This window comes from Ascaphus truei, chromosome 2 (genome assembly GCF_040206685.1).
Source record: "Ascaphus truei isolate aAscTru1 chromosome 2, aAscTru1.hap1, whole genome shotgun sequence".
NCBI lineage: Eukaryota > Metazoa > Chordata > Amphibia > Anura > Ascaphidae > Ascaphus > Ascaphus truei.
Window position 1 is genome coordinate 323,316,112 of NC_134484.1, and position 21,442 is coordinate 323,337,553.

At 43.7% G+C, this 21,442-nt stretch overlaps 1 protein-coding gene across 2 annotated transcripts in view; it reads right to left on the bottom strand.

Moving 5' to 3' along the window:
• HECW1 (HECT, C2 and WW domain containing E3 ubiquitin protein ligase 1) overlaps positions 1-21,442 on the bottom strand; it is a 331,172-nt gene that overhangs the window by 210,379 nt on the left and 99,351 nt on the right. The gene's annotated exons all lie outside the window — the stretch shown is intronic.

Below are 21,442 nucleotides of genomic sequence, written 5' to 3' on the forward strand. Positions count from 1 at the left end.
AGCTAAATGTATTGAAATGTGTGGTTTGTCCACGTTATGCAATTTTCTACAATGCCTATAAACATTTTAGATTGTATCTTGACATATTGTATTGCATAATATAGTTAGATTGCACTCTCTCCAGGGCTTGGACTCCTATTCTCCAATGTTTATGCGTTTACATGCGTGTGTATTTTTTTCCCATGTATCATATTTTGTGTATAATGTCTGTACGGTGTTGCATATATGGTTGGAACTATATAAATGCAAATACAGGCGGTCTTCGCTATCCGTCATTTCACTTTATGATGAACGGTATATCTGACGCACCCAATGCAATCCTATGGGGCTTTATGATGCCGGAAACGCATTATCAGACTATCACCGCCACTGATTAACATGGGACTCGCTTTACAACACTTTCACTATCCGACGCTACATTCCGGAACAGATTCCATTGGATAACCGAGGACCATCTGTACAATATTAAAGCAAAACAATATAGAAATAGCTGTATTTTACATTACTAAACACGATAATACATTTTTCTTACATACTGTATTGTAGCAATGCGGTGCACACAATTAGTTTTGCAGACACGGTGGCCCTATTCAGTATCCTGTTAATACTGTATGTCTTCCTTGTGCTAAAGCAATTCATCGAAATGGAGCTGAACTCTTCTCCAGCACTGGGAAGCAGTAACAAGTCATATTGTATAGGGGCCAAAGGCTTGCCCTAAAGAGTTTATAATGTGGATGCCTGATGCATAGTTAAAGTTGTTTGGAGCAGACACTAGGATTTGAAGCAGACTCTCCCACTGCAATAGTACTGTAGCTGTGTTGCCACAAAGGGTAATCCTTGTCCCAGCTAGTTGGATGTATACTTATAATAATCTCTAACCAGATCACAAAGCAAATTCCCAACTCTCTATCATCAATGAACCCCCTATCATTTAAATGAAAACACATCCTAGTCCTATGCATTTCAGTAGACGGTGGAGGCCCCACTCAAACTTTTCCACAAAATTGCTTCTATAAGAGTTTTTGACATGTTGATCACAGTCATAGATTCTATAAAGGTTTATCTAAAATAAAGTCTTATATAGTGCACAGTACGAGATATAATAACATTTGCATATACAGTACACTTGCTTGCTTTTAATTGGCGGAGGTGACCTACCAGAGGGGGGCAAGCCCAGCTGACACTCTGCAGTCCCGTTTTGTGTTTGCGCGGACCAGACGGATTTCTGGAGAGTTGCTGCAGCTGATAAGGATCTACCCTACAGCAGACTAGCAGTACTGTTCCAGCAGCTGCAGGACTGTAGCTGATCTTTTAGACCCTTCCTCAGTGTCCTACATGTATGATACCCACATTTGTTTGTGAGTTATTAACTATTATCTAATTTTTCGTTAGTAAAATTGATTTGCACCATGTATTTTCCTGTTATTTCTGAAGTGAATCTGGAAGTCTTCGCATCTACACAGACCCACGGAGAAGGGTCACTCTCATAAAAGCTGAAAATCATTTGACACTTGTGAGTGTATCAACTATATGTTATCCTAAAAGAGACTATTTTATAACGCTTTTGCACTATTTGTATTTTCTCTGCGTTTATCACCACACATAACCCTGTGAGGATTTGCGCCATCTTCCATGTTTCTGTAGCTCTTTAAGTCTCTTTTGGCAAGTATTTTAACTGGAGCAGCATTTCACTGGGGTTGTATAATTTATTTACATCTATTCATTGAATATTATTACTATTGCTACACAAATATTAATATTCGTGAAAGCATTTGCACCTACTTTTGTTTGCACAGAATTTATTTAATGTCGTATCTTATTTGCCATTTATTTTACAAATGTATGAACATATTGGGTGTTGGGGGGGCATTCAAAATGAGAAAACTGTGTGCTGTAAAATAACTCATACAGAAAATAGTAGCACACAGACACATTCTAACATTAAAACAAAATACTACACTTATTGACATACTCAGCCAAATTGTGGTCAAATGCTTTTTGATTTTTGAATGCAAAAACGTCAAGGGGTCTACAGTTTTCTTTGACACCCTACATTATTTGTGTATCTGTTTGTATCTGACTATGTTACAAAAAAATGGGATTCTTATTTTGGACACATATTAACTACCAGGGAGGTTTATGCCACTGTCACGGGCCTAGCCTAATTCTGGCCATCTCTTACGCAAGCATATATAATTATTTCATATACTCTGTCTAGCAAATATACTGGATTTATATAATCTTATGTTATCTCTTTAAATACTATAAATATTATTATTATTTACACTTTCAAAGCCTTTTCTTATTGTGTTTATAATACTTATATTTGTGGAATGCTTCTACACTTATAATATAACACAGAGAATCAGTGCTTCTAACTTGGTGCCAGAATATAACCATTCCTCTGGGAAATTATTTGGGAAAGGAAAGTTGCAATCCCATCACAATTGGCACCCAACACCACCTCAGATACAGGCCCATATTTACTGAGCAGTGCTTTTCCATAACACACCATCCTAAGCTGGAAGAATGTCTTCCAGCACCAAAAACTATCTTTTGGAATAGCACCACAAAAAAAATGAGGAACAGAGACTCAGAATCTCACCATTAAAAAAGGCGTAGCATAGCATTTCTGTCTATATCCTCAAAGTTAGGAGAAGTACATACAGTAGGGCACAAAAAAGGTTGAAGTTAAGGGATGTAAGATGAAAATGGCTCTCTACAGCTCCTATTCCTTGTTATGAAGCTATCTCCACTGTGCTGAAGATTTTAGACCCATCACAGAGAAGAGGGTTTCGCTGGATATTGAATAGGAGCCAGACACTCCTACATGTTTAGGAGAAGGGATATAAAAGCTACCTTAAATAAATGAACCAGACTTGTGGATATTCCAATTGCTCTCCCCTCCTCTCATTAACTAAACTGACCTCCCAAATGATGCACAAAACACAGATAGGGTTAAAGGCCACAGCATAACATAATAAACATAATAGTAATATGCCAAGAAGCAATGTTGTAGCAGATTGCCTATCGCTTTGTCGAAAGCTGAATTTCACACGTGACTCTTGACTCCCATGCTCGCGAGCTGATAGGCGCAGGCCTTAGGCGGCAAAATTTTGGGGCAACAGAATTGGGGGTGTATGCGCGATTGGTGCTTGCCGCCCTTGCACTATTGGCGCTTGTCAGCCACTTGTGCGCATGCGCGGCCGGCAAGAGCCGATCGCACATGCGCGGCTGGCAAGCGCCGATTGTGCATGCGTGTCCGGCAACGTGATGTCACATGCCATCATGTTGACATGGCAACGGGACAGCGCTGGAGGAGGAGGACGGCACCGGGTAAGTGCCTAAGGGTGCCATTTTTTCAAATGCACCACTGTCGCCAGCTCTGCAAAGCATATTGGAGCCACACCTTGGGATGAGACAGCCGTCCCAGCCATAGCATATCTGACACCTTCTCTATAGCCACCAAACTGATGCCTCAAACCCAGTCTAATAACACCTCTACAAGACCCCTGTGACAAATCATGACCACAAACAGCAAGCTTTTAAAATAAATAAAAATAAATGATGGTATTCATTTCTCTCTTTTGTTTGTGTAGATTATTCTGCATATTTTCTTATTATTTTTCCTATAAATTAGCCAGTTTACAAAGGAAATGCATCATTAACCACACATATCATATATAACTATGTTAACCAAAGCAGTAAACCCCAATTACTCCTGTTCTACAACGAAATAAAGGGCAGGATGGACAACCTCCTCCACTCAAGCCAAAGAGGTGACCTTCAACACACCACTATATAGCCCCATAAACTCCTCCCCTCACGTCCCATGCCTGGCCTAAGCCTTCCTTTGCCACGCTCCTGCCCCCATGGTACAAGGGGTGGGGAAGTGGAGACTGCACCGGTCATGGTAACCCTCGAACAGGGTTTGGTGTTTACTAAAGAAAAACAATATTGGGAATGTGATGTGCACTATGTTATCAAACAATATCATTGTAAATGTTTTTTAGGCTGGAACCCAGACCGCCAAGGCCAAGGTTTATTCTTAACCTCTAGTGCAAATAGGGATTACAACACTGAAGCAGTTTGACAAATCTTATTGAAATTAAAGGTTTTTTTTTTGTTAAAGCTGCAGACCAAGCAATTTCTTACGTGTGTTTTTTTTAAAAACAAATCAGTTCTGTCCTATGAGAAAATACTTGTAACATTTTTTTAAAACAATTTTTAAAGACATTTGTAATGTATCATAATGTAACAAGCATTTTTTGTTTCTATAGCAACCATTTCAAGTCACATCCTCTTCCTCTTCGAAACAGGCTCAGACACACCCATTTTTGAGCCCTGCCCTCATTCTAGCAGTGCACCAATTGTATCTAGCGACTGCCTGGTCACATGATTTTCCCCACAGAACTTTGCATCTTTGGTCCTCTTCTGCGACAGTAACAGACATTTAGTGAACCCCTGAGCCGAATCTTCACTGATCGATCACAGGAGAGCGGATCAATCGGCAACTTAGCGAATTACTTATCATTGTGTGGATTGTATTGATGCACATATTAAAGGGGAAAAAAAACAAAATTAAAAAACGGCATCAGGGACTGCTGGTTTAAAACATATTTCCTACTCTTAAAGATGAATAGTTTGCATCTTTCTAACATATTAGCCTCCAAAACTGCTCCTATATTGATTATTTATTGTACTGACAACCTTCAGCTTTCCTTGTACTACAGCTGAATTATTTAACATACATAGTATACATTTTTCTATAGGTTTTTAAATTAGTTTTGGTGACATAGATGAGCAGATATGCGGGACACATTCACGCACACATTGAAAAATTATGGGAAAATGTTGTCAAAACTTTGAGCAAGATACTTGCATTTTTATCAGAGATTGAATTTTACCATGAACTGTGCAGATTTAACGGTATTTGCAACATTTAACGCTTTGCAATACACTTGGCAAATGTGAAAAAAGCATCAAAAGTCTGTTTCCAATGCAAAAAAATAAGAAATATTTCTAGGTCTAGGAATTTCATAATAAAGCTCACAACAAAATTATGTGATTGTTGTAATGCATTTGCAGAAAATATTTGCACAGCACCGTACAGTAGTCTGTAGGGGTGACTATTGAAGGTCAAGAGTTATATTTATTAAAAAGCAGAAGACTCCTGCAGAAGGGATTTTGGAATAGCTGAAAAGTGTTATTTTAGTATTGCCTTATATTATATTTTCAGACTGGTGTGGAGTCAGGATGGTGAAGGGTCCATAACATGAAATACTGTTACGGCCAATATGTTGCGATTTTGTATTGATCTGTGATGCAGTAGCCCACTGCCCAACATAACAATTTCTTTGGGTTATCCATGTAACGCATTCATTAAACATTCAGTGAATTTACATAGCCACATTCCTGGCTCATGCTTTCCAAAACTATCACTGAACTAGAGATTGAATGACAGACTATAACAATCTCTAGTTGCATCAGTATGGGGCAATCAATCAACTAACCTGCTATTATGATCTCAGCAGATCAATATTGTTCTTGCTCATCACTCTATAAAGGAAGTGACTACTCTAGTTAAAAGAGCATTTCCCACTACCTAATTCCCCTGGTTATTGGCGTTACTTCCTGGTTTCGCACAGCGCTTTAAATGGCCAACCAATAGGAGGCCTCACATTGCGGCTTCCTATTGGCCCACGTGACGAGGGACATTGAAACTGCCATTTTGTTTCCCTTGTGGGGACTGAAATGCCGGTAAGTTATCGGGTATATCTCGGGAACTAAGGGGTCCCCGGAGCTGAACCGCACTATTTTCTGCTCCCTCCCGGTTCCCATCATATAAAAAAAAAAATCAACCAGCTGCCAGTATTGCTTCTTTAACCTTCTGGGTCCCCAAGGCGTAGCTACTATATAATGGGCTCTGCGGGTGCCCCATAACATAGTAGCTACGTCCACAAATCCTGCTAGTTTTGCTAGGGCAGATCGCGTCCTGAACTGGTGGCGGACGGTTTGCGGTCACGTGATCAGAGTGGCCGTGGCACTTTGACCCCTCGGCACTCAAAGGGTTAATGTCCCCTCGCACCATGTTCCCAACTTCTGTGGATCAGCAGTAATTTTGTTTCATTATAAATAGATTATTTCCAATGGTGCAGTGTTTTGCTCACAAAAGGTAGCAGGAAAAGATATCTGAGGTCTAAATTAGATTTATACTGCCTACATAGCAAGTACCAGTACAAGTACCATAGAAATGTGTCAGTGCGGTCCCTGAATAAATAATAACAATTTCATATAGAGAATTTCTCCCAATGGGACTCAAAGCGCTTTAGAATTACAGTATAGTGCGCAGTACATAGGATTTTTTTCCCAGACACAATCCCTGTCTAGATGAGCTTACAATTTATGCTTTGTGCCTGAGGTACAGGTAGGTAAAGTGACGTGCCCAAGGTCACAAGGAGCCGACACTGGGATTTGAACCAGGGTTGCCAGATACAAATTCAGTGTTGTGGTTTTGTCAAAATCAGTGTCGTCACTCACTGAGCCACTCCTTCTTAAATACAGGAGTTCAGTATCCTCAGGAACCCCCTGCACTCCGTAGGGTTGCCAGGTGGCATGTCCAAAAATACTGGACACAATGGCGAAAGGTGCGACACGCACGAGAAACGTCGGGGGAGGTGGGGGGGGGGGGGGAGGGCGGAAATAATGTTATTTATAAATTTCACTTCAAGTATTCACCAATTTATATCCTGTTTCGTAAAAAAATCTGGGGAGGAGTCTTGAGAGGGAGTGCCCTTCCTTAAAAGGATTATTTTAGGAAATAGAATATGAAATTGATGCTAATTGGTGCATGCTTAGAGTGAAATTTAGAACAAATTACGTAATGGTCAAATCATGTTTAAATATCTTACCTGCAGTCATACTGTACATGGCGAGTAATACTAATCTTAATGTTCCTCCCACAAATGTCAAGATTGTTGCACCCCTCCTCATCCTCTCTCCCCTTATCCTCTCACCCTCCCACCCCCTCGTCATCTCACCCCATCCCCTCATCCTACCCCATCCTCTCTCATCCCCCTCCCTTCATCCTCTCTCATCCCCCCTTCATCCTCTCTCATCCCCCCTTCATCCTCTTTCATCCCCCCTCCCTTCATCCTCTCTCATCCCCCTTCATCCTCTCTAATCCCCCCTCCCTTCATCTACTCTCACCCCCTCCCTTCATCATCTCTCACCCTCCCTCCCTTCATCCTCTCATCCCCTTCCCTTCATCCTCTCACCCCTCCCTTCATCCTCTCTCACCCCCCCTTCATCCTCTCACCCCCTCCCTTGATCCTTTCACCCCTCCCTTCATCCTTTCTCATCCACCCTCCCTTCATCCTCTCTCATCCCCCCTCCCTTCATCCTCTATCACCCTCCTCCCTTCATTCTCTCTCACCCCCTCCCTTCATCCTCTCATCCCCCTCCCTTCATCCTCTCTCATCCCCCCTCCCGCCATCCTCTCTCACCCCCCTTCATCCTCTCTCACCCCTCCCTTCATCCTCTCTCACCCTCCCTCCCTTCATCCTCTCTCACCCTCCCTCCCTTCATCCTCTCACCCCCCTCCCTTCATCCTCTCTCACCCCCCTTCCTTCATCCTCTCACCCCTCCTATTCATCCTCTCTCATCCTCCCTCCCTTCATCCTCTCTCACCCCCCTCCCTTCATCCTCTCACCCCCCCCAGTCATCCTCTCACCCCTCCCCTTCATCCTCTCTCACCCTCCCTCCCTTCATCCTCTCTCATTCCCCTCCCTTCATCCTCTCTCATCCCCCCTTCCTTCATCCTCTCTCATCCTCCCTCCCTTCATCCTCTCACCCTCCATCCCTTCATCCCCTCTCACCCTCCCTCCCTTGATCCTCTCTCACCCCTCCCTTCATCCTTTCTCACCCTCCCTCCCTTGATCCTCTCACCCCCCTCCCTTCATTCTCTCATCCCCCTCCCTTCATCCTCTCTCACCCTCCCTCCCTTCATCCTCTCACCCCCTCCCCTTCATCCTCTCACCCCCTCCCCTTCATCCTTTCACCCCCTCTCTTTATCCTCTCTCATCCCCCTTCCCATCATCCTCTCTCATCCCCCCTCCCTTCATCCTCTCACCCCCTCCCATTCATCCTCTCTCATCCTCCCACCCTTCATCCTCTCTCACACCCCCTCCCTTCATCCTCTCACCCCCTCCCATTCATCCTCTCTCACTCCCCTCCCTTCATCCTCTCTCACCCCCCTCCCTTGAGAAAACAAACACACACAAAACAGTGCAAGTACAAGTACAAATACACACACACACACACCAGAACAAATACACACAGGACACACAGGACACAGCCTCACCTCTCTCTGCTCCATGCTTTTCCTCCCCTCTTTGGCCCTACCCCCAAGCTCCTGCCACCTCCATCCTGATTGACTGCATTACACCGCAGCAGCCAATCAGGATGGAGGAAGCTGCCCAGCCCCCTAGCAGCAGCAGCCCTGCTGTATCCCTTCTCAATCCCAGATTGGTTACCAAGTCCGGAGAGGTAATACTGGATACATACATGTCCGGTATTATCTCTCATTTTTTACCTGACAGAGTAACCAAATACCGGGCTGTCCAGTTCAATACCGGACACCTGGCAACCCTAGCACCCCGAGATACTTACTTTGGAAGGTGATGTCGTATCTCACTGCTGTTTAAAGCTCCTGTGTCACACGGGCCAATAGGAAGCCACAAGGGATGATGTCGCAGCATCCTATTGGCCAGTAGGAACTTTTAATAGACATATTCTGTGCCCAGCTGGGGCTGCTACCGGCATCACCTTCTGATGCAAGTATCTCGGGAAGCAGGAGGTCCCCGAAGCGGAAATTAACATGGTTCAGCTCCAGAAACCTGCTTCCCATAAAGTACATTTAAAAAAATATTAAATAAAGCAAAATCTGGGGAGGAGTCTTGGGAGGGAGTGCCCATTTTAAGAATTCTCTCCTTATTCTGCAGCATAAATATTTCTGAGATGCACACAAAGAAGTCCCAATGTTTAATCATGATAAAATATTTTTTATATCATGCACAATATCATTACTTTTTACGCCCCATCAACCGCTGTATAAATCTGGTCAGACTTTCCAAATTTGCATTAATAGAGCAGCAGTTCTGTTTGTATTAGTACAAAAGTATTTTGGTACCATTGCCAGCTTGATGCACCGAGACCCGCAGTTACAGAGGCCCCGCGCTCTTCTCCATAATAATTAAACTGATTTCCGGGGGGAGAGCGCGGGGCCTTTGTAACTCTTACATTCTCTGGCGGAATGTCCTCATGCAGGGTCTCGTCATCATGGCTCCGCAATGTCAAATGGCCTCATGTTGCCATGACAACAGGATACCATGTAGCGTCACACAGTCATGACAACGTGATGCCGCATGACATCACGTTGTCGTGGCAACGTGATGCCATTTGACATCATGTAGCCATGATGACGGGATGCTAAGGAGATGTCGCCGGAAAAGGTAAGAGCCCAGGCCACGCACATGTCCCTGCACCGTGCCCCACAAACATCCCAGACGGTCCTGTTACTTATTGATTATAATTACTCTATAAAGTACACTAACGCACTTGTAGCCCCGTATCCCCCTGTGTCAGGGCGACTACGTGTGCTGCTATACCTGTGTGGCAAACAAGAGGCCTGATCCTCCACCACTGGCGAGCCTGGGGTGTATGTATATCTACTAAGCAGCACCTCCACCTGAGAAGGATCCTCACATAACCCCTCCCAAGACAATATGCCCAGTAATACACGCACAGAGTATGGGGAACAGTATTTACTGGGAGGTAACAATGACAACAATAAGAATAGCAATAGACATATATGTATACAAACTCGCAGAATATCCCCACAGTACTTGAGTGCAGGGGCACCCGTGTCCAGTGAACTGGCCCAGACCAGATAATGAGTGATGGAGCTACGATCCTTTCTGGGGTTTTGCAGGTACTACCGAAGATTTGAAGAGGGGTACTCAAGCAAGGCCAAAGTCCTCAACAATTTGTTGAAGCCCCTGTCTTGGCCTATTCAGATCCGGAGCAACCATACATCCTACACGTGGATGCCAGCTTCAACAGGCTGGGAACAGTATTACACCAAAAACACCCGGCAGGCCTCCAGCCGGTAGTGTATGTGAGTTGCAGCCTAACAGTGACCGAACAGAACTACCCAGTCCATAAACTGGAATTCCTAGCACTCAAGTGGGCTATTGTAGATAAGCTCCACGATTATCTGTACAAGGTATCCTTTGAAGTACAATAACCCCTTGACATATATCTTGACCTCTGCTAAATTAGATGCCATCGGCCAAAGGTGGTTGGCTGCCCTGTCTAACTATCAGTTCACGCTGAAGTACAGCAGAGACTGCGACTATTCTAACACAAACCAGTGGCAATCGCCAAAAAGACCCAGGTACACCCAGGTACATTCTGGATACATGCCTTAAACTTGCCTTAAACTAGCCCCAGCATTTCTGCATTGATTAATGGCCCATCAGATTAACAGCGGGGGTCCCTGGCACCACTGAATGGGACTGCCAGGGACCCCTGCTGTGTTAATCCTATGGGTCATTAGTCAATGCAGAAATGCCTTAAACTTGCCTTAAACTAGCCCAGCACATACCCAGAATGTAACCGGGCTAGTTTAAGGCAAGCTTTAGAATAGTCGTGGTCTCGTCTGTACAAGCCAGGGCCCTTGAACATCGGAGCCGATGCTCTGTCCAGAAGGCCTGGACTGAGTGCAACGCCAGACGATGGCCAGTGGGAAGAAATTCCTGCCCCTGGGATTCGGGCTATGTGCTGCACAGCAGCTTTCGTGGAGGACAGAGTGCGGACTCATTGAGTTGTCAGTCACAGGCACTTCCAGCAGCATACTGCCATCCTGAAGGCATGTCTATCATGCAGAATACCATAATGAGGTGGAAGGAATTAGTGATACATCAGATGCAAGAACCGGTGGCCAAAGCCATATGTCGGGCCATTCAAGAAAACAACCCTTCCTTAGTGAAGCGTGCTCTCGCCGAAACGGTCGCCGTCATCATGAGGGAATGGGACAAGTTCCGCATAGACCATGGCCATCGATACTGAGTTATCAACCCTTTCACAACCATCCTGATAGGAGACAACTCCTTGTGGTACCATGGCCTACGATCTGTGCACAATGATCCCGGACACCTTGGAGTAGACAAAACATTGGGACTAGTAAGAGATAGGTTCTTCTGGCCAAAGATGCGGGAATCAGTGGAGCGCCATTGCCGGAGGTGTCTGCATACAGCGAAAAACAGTCTACACGTGCAGCCCCAATGGGCCACTTAAAGAGCTCTGGTCCAATGGGCCTAGTCTGCATGGATTTACTCTGCATCAAGGCAGACTCAAAGGGTATCGGGAATGTAGTAACAGACCATTACGCCCGATACGCTCAAGCGTTCCCTACCAAAGACCAGAAATCTCTCACAGTAGCCAAAGTACTGTGGGAGAAGTTGGAGAAAACTTCTCCCCTGATGAAATGCGCACGAAACGCGTAAGGTCAGAGTGCAAGAGTTCGTCACCATTAGCAGTCGCAGGCGACGTAGCAGTGCGCAGTGTGTGGTAGCAGCAGGAACAAGTGCTTGAAACCCCGGTACATCTCCAGCAAAGAACCTTAGGATCCAGGAGAGCGTGGAAGCGTCTGAGAATTGCAGGAAAGCAGCCAGGGACCACCGGAGGATAAGCTGTTGCTAAGACTGCAGTACACTGTGATTTTACTCACAGCATCTTGTGAGTAGGATTCCAGTTTTATACAGACTGGACCAGTTGCCTGCTTATTGTTTATATTTGTCATTTATTTTTTATTTGTAATAAATTAGCTCTTCTTTTTCAGCCTTGCTTTTTACTGTTTATTGTTGTAAGTGATTGTTTGTCCTGTGTTTGTGTTACATGTTTGTCTGATCAACAGTATTACACTATATTTTCTTCTCTTTATTCCACATATCACGAGTCAATTGGCTGTGGACTCATCCAATTTTGGAAGTACAGAAGTTCAAGTACAACTTTGAAGTTTTCTTCACTTGGACTTTTATCAGACTGATTTTGGACATTTTAGGCGCCGGTTTGTATTGTTTATTACTGTGGGAGAAGTACTTTATCCACTATGGGTTACCTAATCGGATGCACTCCGATCAAGGGAAAGACTTCGAGAGCAAGTTAATCAAAGAACTTCTAAAACTGCTCAATATCAAGAAGTCTCATACGACTCCCTAAACCCCCAGAAAGAGATGCTCTTGTGGAAAGGTTCAACCGAACTCTACTGGATATGCTAGGCACTCTGAAGGGCTCCGAGAAGGCAGGATGGAGCAATCATGTTGAGCCGTTAGTACACGTCTACAATTGCACCAGGCATGAATCCACCGGGCACACACCCTATTTTATGATGTTCAGCAGAGAGACACGACTACCTGTGGACATTTGTCTCCGAGTATCCACTGACGGTCTACAGAACATGATGCACTACAAATATGTGCAAAGGCTCCAGGATAACCTCCGTAGAGCATATCAGTTGGCAGAAAAACCACCACCAAGTTGAACGAGAATAACAAGAGAATTTATTCGTAAATCTTCTTCTTCAGCCGGTGCAGGTTTCTTAGTTGTGAAGAAAAAGGACGGATCACTGTAACCTTGTTTTGACTACAGAGGTCTTTACAAAATCACCATTAAAAAACGCTATCACTTACCATTGATTCCAGAATTCTTCGATCGCCTCCAAGGAGCCAACATCTTTACTAAATTGGATCTTCGTGGGGCCTACAATTTGGTGGATTCGGCAAGGCGACGAATGGAAAACGGCTTTGAATACCCGTGATGGCCACTATGAATATCTTGTCATGCCCTTCGGTCTCTGTAACACCACTGCCGTCTTCCAAGACTTTGTTAATAAGATTTTCATAGATCTGCTCAATCAATTTGTTGTCATTTATCTGGACGACATAATGATCTTTTCTAAATCCTCACAGGAACATGTCAGCCATGTGAAACAGGTACGGGAAAATAATTTGTTTGCCAATCTGGAAAAATGTCACTTCCATCAAACTTCCACAGCCTTCCTGGGATATATCATTTATAACACGGGTCTTACCATGGATCCAGCTAAGGTAAAGGCGGTTCTGGATTGGCCTCGTCCCACTACCCTCAAGGCTGTACAGCGCTTCCTGTGGTTTGCAAACTATTACCACAGGTTTATTCAAAATTTCTCCTCAGCAGTAGCCCCCATCACGGCTTTAACTAAGAAAGGTGCGGATCCCACCTCATGGTCATGGGCAGCTATTCAAGCTTTTGATCACCTGAAGACCGCCTTTGTTTCTGCACCCATCCTTATTTATCCAGACCCCAAGCTACCATTCACCTTGGAGGTAGATGCGTCAGATGTCGGAGCCGGTGCTATTCTCTCTTAGGAAAAACCAGACTCCATTCCTGTGCTTTTTTTCGAAAAAAAATTCCTCAACCGAACAAAATGATGATGTTGGTATCCGGAAACTCCTTGCAATCAAATTGGCTCTGGAGGAATGGAGACATCTGTCGGAAGGTACGGAGAACCCTATCACTATTCTCACCGACCACAAGAATTTGCTCTATATCGAGGGTGTTCGACACTTAGGGGCCCGTCAAGCCAGTTGGTCACTTTTGTTTTCACAATTCAATTTTATTATCTCTTTTCTTCCGGGTTCTAAAAATACCAAAGCCGACGCTCTCATCCGCCAGTTCCTGGTAGACGACAAAACCGAGGATCAGCAGAAACCTTTTCTTCCCTCCAAATATATTATTTCTGCCAACACCTTTGATGTTTTGAAAGATGTTGTACAAAAGCAATCTCACATTCCGGAGGATATCGTAGTTCCTGATGGTCGATTGTTTACCCCACCACCTCATCGGAGGAAGGCTCTTGAATGGGGTCACTCTTCTAAATTTTTTGGACATCCAGGTACTAGAAGGACTACGGATCTCGTGAAGTGGACCTTTTGGTGGCCCGGTATGCAAAAGGACATCAATGAATTAGTTGCTGCATGCCCGACATGTGCTCGGAATAAGATTCCCCGGTATAAACCACCAGGACTCCTTTGACCATTTCCCATCCCAGACCGTCCATGGACACTCTTGTCCATGGACTTCATAGTCGAACTGCCAGTATCTAAAGGGATGAACACCATCTTAGTTGTAGTAGATCGCTTTTCTAAGCAGTCTAATTTTATTCCATTAAAAGGTCTTCCCAACTCTCCCAAATTGGCAGACATCTTCATCAAAGACATATTTCGCCTCAACAGGGTACTATTGGTCGTAGTCTCTGATAGAGGGTCACAGTTCATATCCAAGTTCTGGCGCTCCTTCTGCCAGCAACTAAGAATAGCGTTACATTTTTCTTCAGGGTATCATCCCCAAACCAACGGCCAGACTGAGCGCACTAACCAGTCCCTGGAGCAATATATACGGTGTTTCGTTTCTGATACTCAGGACGACTGATCCGAGCTCCTTCCCAAGGCTGAATTTGCGCATAACAATTTGCGCAACGAATCCACCACAGAGTCGCCCTTCTTCATTAATTATGGATTTCACCCATTACTTCTATTCATCTCTACTTCCACTTCTGGGGTACCAGCAGCAGACGACAGAATCAATAGTCTTCAAAAGCTGTGGAGAAGGATCCAAGAAAATCTCAAGACGGCAACTACCAGACAAAAGGTGCAGGTGGATCGTCACCGAAAAAAGATCCAAGAGTTTAAACCAGGAGACAAGGTGTGGTTGTCATCTAAAAACATCAAACTCAAGGTTCCTACTGTACGCTGAAACTGGCACCTAGATTCATAGGACCATTCTGTCTTTCATGTCTCCCTCCTGAAGCCGGTTATCCTGAATCCCCACTCTTCTGACTCATCCTCGCCTCGTACAAGGCCAACAGGAGTACGAGGTACAGGTTATCCTGGATTCTAGGTTCCCAGAGGATCAACCCTGTACCTGGTGCACTGGAAGGGTTTCGGACCCGAAGAAAGGTCTTGGATTCCACACCACCGTCTTCATGCTCGTAGACTCCTACGACTCTTCCACCAGAGATATCCTTACAAACCTTCCTGGAGTCGCCTGGAGGTTGCTCCTGAAGGAGGGGTACTGTAAGCATCCATCATTCGCGCCCTCCCTGGCGTGCTCCCTACCTGCCTAGACCTGCGACCGGGCCTCCTGCAGTGCATCTCGAGGACTGGCAAATACCAGCATTCCTTATAGGGGTGCACGCGGACCGCACTCGGCACTAAATGCCGTTCCTGCTGGTCCCGCCTCCAGGCTTCGCTCGTGCAGTGACATCATCGCTGCGCAGCGCGCACCCGCTATGCACGGCACCCGTGCACGTGCGCAGAAGCTTCCCCATTCCTCTATGTAAAAGGATACACCTGTGCTGTCTTCCACAGCCAACCACTGCCAGGCATACTCCTTAGTATAGTCCCAGCTCATTGAACTGTTCTTCCTATATATGCTCAGCCTGCCCTCTGGCACATTGGCTGAGCACAACTTTGTTTATGTGCGCTGTGTTCACTGCAGTTCTGCCGCCTGTCTGAGCCTTGCCTGTCTTGTCCTGTGTTGCCTGACCTCGCTTGTTTTTTGGATTCCGCACTTCTCCTGACCCCGCTTACCAACGACGATCCGCACCTCACCAATCCCGACCTTTGCAAAAGTACCTGCAACGATCGGTATCTCTCCAATCCAGACCTCGGCAAGTATCACTGATCATCCTGATCTCTCCTACCCCGACCCGGCTACCTTGACCAATCTACACTCCAGACTGTGGGTTGGCGTTTATCAAATCCCCACCTCGGCCTCGCGGTCATGCCTGGTTTGTGGTGAGTGCAACGTTATAGATAGGAGCTTTGTTTATGATTGGATGCTGACTGCGGGAAGGCAGTTTATGGGGTCAATGTATCACATTCTCATGGTTGCAAAGGCGTCTGTGGGACATATATATAAAGTGAAAAGTGGGGCAATCCTGGAGAAAAACCAATTTTCCAGATGTATCAAAGAAAAAAATTCTACTTATTTCAATGTTTTTTTTCTTTCAAACATATTTGGATCTAGAGATAATACTCTCCAACCCCCTTGATGACGTAGATGACCGAATATGGTCTTCTTGTATTCCCCCTTATAACGTAGATATTCATATTTAGACATCTAAATTCCGCATGGGTCTGGACAGACCGAGACTGCTTCTTACCTTCGGAACTGCTCCGGGACACCTCCATGCAGCTCTTCCAGATTGTCGGGTTTGAAAGGATGAATATGGCAGCGGAGTCCCATTCAGAAGAATGTCCCCCCTGCAGCATTAATCCTCCTGGGCAGCGAAATTTACTGTTTGTGGTGGCGCTGAGGCACCGCGTTCAGTCTGCGGCACCAAAAACAGTAAGTCTTGCTACATCTGTTGGTGCAGGGTGAAAATGACCAAAACGGCCAAGTTTTGTGCCATTTGTGCCACCTTGCGATTTGGGCAGTGACAATAGGAGGCGATTAGTAGGAGTTACGTGACGTTACTTTTTTTATGTTGTATTTGCTCAAAAACAAACTACACCAGGTCTGTGGGGGCGTAAACCTTTCTGGCCACCAATTTGCGGAAGTCAGATGTAAATAGCACTGAGAATGATGTATCAAAGTCTCCCGGCTGCAAAACTGGGTCAAAAGTGGTGCAAAAAAAAGGGCACCAAATTCATCAAACGAACAAATCCCATCGGAAACAAATGACGCGAAAGCCTCGCCCCAATCTCGCACGCGGCTGATTTAAAACAACGGCCGCTTAAATTGTATTTTTAAAAACCATCAAAGATATCTAGAAATTTTAGTGGAGCTAATTGAACAAGAACTTGTGTAAATAGTTTCTCTTTGTATTCTTGGGGGTCATTTTGTCAATCAACTGTAAAGTTTCCAAAATAGGCATATTTGCCTATAATAGGCTCAGTTCAAGATGTCCATCAGCCATTTGCACAGGAATGGTTTTACTATGAAAAGCATGTCACCGATTGACAGATTTTTCTCGTTCAAAACCTGCAACATTCAAAATATGCATCAAAATGAAAGCCAGTAAATAAGTCATTTTCAAACGATGAAAAGCTGCAGCATATTAATTCATCTTTAACAGACAAGTGCCGTTTTTCTTTTGTTCCAAGAGAATGCACCAGCCTTGCCAGTGAAATCTCTAATTAAATGAGATGATTGCCTGCTACGCTAATTGAGTAGCAAAATCTAATTTGATCTCTATTCAGTAGACCTCGAAACACTTCTTACTCTACATAACTACACAGGGAAAAAGGCTAACAGTAAAATGTGTGTATCCATACAGAGCAGTACATTCTAGGCTGCGCTTATAGGGCAGGCGACGGTGACAGCGTCGCATCAATACAAATGCATTGCCGCCTTCACGTGCGCTTATAGTAAATGCGACAGAGCGACGACACTTGGTCGCGATCGCCGGAAGTCATCTCAATTTGATTATTCCAGCAACCGCAGCGTGAAGTCGCTGTCGCGTCACCATCGCTGGCACTATAAGCCTTAAGCAGAGAAAACAGAGATAGCCATGAAAACAACCTAGAGCCAAAGAATAAGTAATCGACTGCCCTAGAAGTCACTTTTCACAAGTTCATAATTTTCTTCTGATGTTCCTCTGTGTCAAATGTTTTGTTTTTCCATTTGTTTTGGCACACAAAAATGTACTGTGCTCGGCATACAGAGGTAAATGATATGTATGAAAAAATATATATATTTCTGTACGCCACAAAATCAGTTCAAAGAGCGCCGAAACCGTCCATCAGTTTCAACATGGCGTCAATCCTAAAACAACTCTTAACAGTGTTTGTCAAGAATGAAGTTGCTATCAAACCCAAAAATGTATTTGGCACAGCACGAATGTTTCACTATATACAGTAGATTAACGAAATGTGTTATTTTCACAGAATGGCTATTATATATAATGTTACACTAATAATTCCTATTTACTAACCCCCGGTATAAATAAAATACAACAAAAGACAACAACCAAAAAACAATGCTACATCCAATATGACAAATGACATCGTTAAATACTTACATATCTGTCTTCTCATAAGTAATGGTCATTTAGTCAGATTTGTTGGCCAAAGTATATTTATACCTGTAACCACGCATCGGTATAGCAGTTTTACAGGACCTAACACTAAATAAATAAAATACACATCATTCTGTTTTCATTTAAATTGTATCAATTGGGTATTCAACATGAGGGAAACATCAAAAATCATTGCAAGCAACAGACTATGCGTCATATGTATGAAGTTGTAATATATATGATGCACATTTTATGCAGGTTTGTGTAACTGTGTAGCACTAACATTTTTGATGCAACACAAATTTGATCAAATCTGTTAGTACGTAGGGCAAAACCAGGGCAAAAACAGAGCCATATTCATCAAAGAAAAGGAATCCCACGATGAGCTTTTCCTTTAACAAATCTGGTGCAATTCTTTTGCAACGATCTTGTCCCAGTTTTGCATTCGGGGGGCTTTAGTAAATAGCGCCACTACTGTCTGACTCTGCCCTAGTTTTGCAGCTGGTAGAATTGAGTAAATAGACTCCTTGGAGTCTCATTAACATACTGCTCAGAAGACAAGGCGGCCTATGTATTAACATTCGATTATATATATTTTTTGCGCGCCACAATTTCAGTGCTAAAAAGTGATACAAACCTTCATTTAACGTGCTTATGACGCATAATTTGCTGTTTGAAATTATTTTTGACGTGCTGCGTTTGGTTGAATACCTGATAGAAACAATTTCAATTAAAACAGATTGATGTGTATTTTTTTAAAATTTATAAATAGTATTGGTAAATCTCAATTATTAGTGTAATATTATTTATTGTAGCCGTAGTGTGAAATGAATACATTTTGGTAACCTACAGTACAGAATAAAACATCCATGCTGTATCAAATAAATGTTTAGGTTGATACATACCAACTTCATTCTGTGGAAACACTATTACGAGTCTTTTAAGGGTCTATGTGACGGTGAACTTGGCTGACGATTTTGACGCACTTTTAATGGGTTTTGTGACACACAGACACATCATTTTATTAGTACATACCATTTACATCTGTACGCCAAGCGCAGTCCATTTCTGTGAGCGAAAACCCATTTTTGATGCAATGGCACCAATTCTTTCAAAAATGTCAGGTAATACGTAGGCGCACAAACACAATTAAAATGAAGTTTGAAATGCGACAATTTTGCACCAAAAAATGATTTGCACCGCTTAAGCCTCACAGACTTTTCTACAGAAATGTGGAATCTTTCCATGACACGTATTATATTTGCCAATTGCACATGCAGTATATATGCGTTCAGAGTTGCGGTAGCCTTATTGGATACATTTAGATCCGTTGTACAGCAGATTGTGATACCTTAGGCTAAGGCCCCGGTCACGGCGCTCTAATGCGCACCCGCGCTTTCGGCTGCGCGTTCCGGCGATTCCCCGGTCTGCAGCTCACTGCAGGAGCAGAGACTGGGGGGGGCGTGCCGGAGGAGTGAAGGGGGCGCGGCCATGACGTCACCCGGCAGGTTCGCCCTCATTGGCTGAACCGCCGGGGGGCGTGCCTAGCCGCTCGACGCGAGTTCCTGCTCTCAATTCTATTGAGAGCAGGAGTAGCTCTCGCGCGAGCGCTGCGGCCCCCCCTCGCAGCGGGCCCGGCGCCGTTGCGGGGAGGGCTCTGGTGAGCGCAGCGTCCGCCACAGCGGACGCTGTAGCATGCAGCGGGGGCAAGGCCTTATATGTACTGTAGTGCCGACGAGTATTCTAAAACAAATATGGGGCAATCACCAACAAGACCCAGGTACATACTGGGTACATGCTGAAAACATGCTGGGTACATGCTGCAACATTTCTGCAGACAGACTAATGGCCCATCGGATTAACAGCGGGGGTCCCTGGCAGTCCCATTCAAACTGAATGGGACCGCCAGGGACCCCTGCTGTGTTAATCCGATGGGCCATTAGTCTCTGCAGAAATGTCACTGAAATGTTTGCAGCATGTACCCAGCATGTACCCAGCATGTACCTGGGTCTTGTTGGTTATAGCCCCAGATTTTCCAAGGCAAGTTTAAGGCAAGTGTTAGAATACTCGTCGGCGCACCTGTATATCACGGTCTACAAAATATCTACAGATTATATAAGGGAAGATATACAGTATGACAGCAACCACATTTTTTCATAGGTGAATAAAATCTGCCCACCCCCAAATTTCACCAAAAGATCTTCTTACTATTTTAAGGCCTGTAAAATTCTTTTAAAGTTACGAGATGTTGTTTTGTTGTTAATGCATATTACAGGCATTTCATACTCTATACAAAAAATATTTACCATCTCCTTTTAGGCTGTAACACCCCATTGAAACCTTGTAAATAGAGTTGTGAGACATTTTCACACCATTTTGCCAACCATGCAAAATTGACCCTGGGTTTCTCACTGTCAAAAACCCCTATTTCTGGATCTCTCAGTTTTGCAAAATTCTGCAGATTCCTGCAGCATGTAATATTGATTTTGCAACATATATATATATATATATATATATATATATATATATATATATAGTGGCACTGTGTGATCATTTGCATGTCATTTCCCAGAATCCCTTGCTGCAGTGGAAGCACTGTGTGCTGGGTGATAATGGGGAAAGGCGGGGTTGCAGACCTGCCTAAGACATGCAGATGAGCATACAGTAATATTTACAGTTATATTATATATATATATATATATATATATATATATATATATATATATATATATCTATATATCTATATATCTATATATCTATATATATATATATATATATATATATATATATATATATATATATATAATTTAGCTCTGATCAGTTGAGTAAATATCTCACAAAAAAAGCAGAAATACAACATTTTTTTGTGAACGCAGTTTTACACGTCTTCTTGTGAAAGTACAAGTTGCAGGAACAAATGCACTATTTCCCTTGCTGTTTAGTCACACAATATATCACTGCATTAAATACCATGCTTCATGTATTAGCGAATGTTGATTGATGATAGCAGCTAGTCATGAATCGTGATTATATGGTCAGAGCAAATTTGGCCATTAGTGATGCAAAGCTTGTTAATGGTTGGCATATGAACTTTTAATTTATGGGTTAACAATACTGACACGATTTACTGTGATTGGGAAATAACGAAGCAGGACTGGCTATGCAGAAACAGGACCGCTGCAGCAATGAAGTTACTGGCCACATATACAGTATGTATAGGTTTTAGAACTCTTGCCGTTATCAATGTTTGCATAAACAAATGATAAAGTTACAAAAAATAAAAATAACCCAGTTTATCTCTGTGAATGATTTATTCCT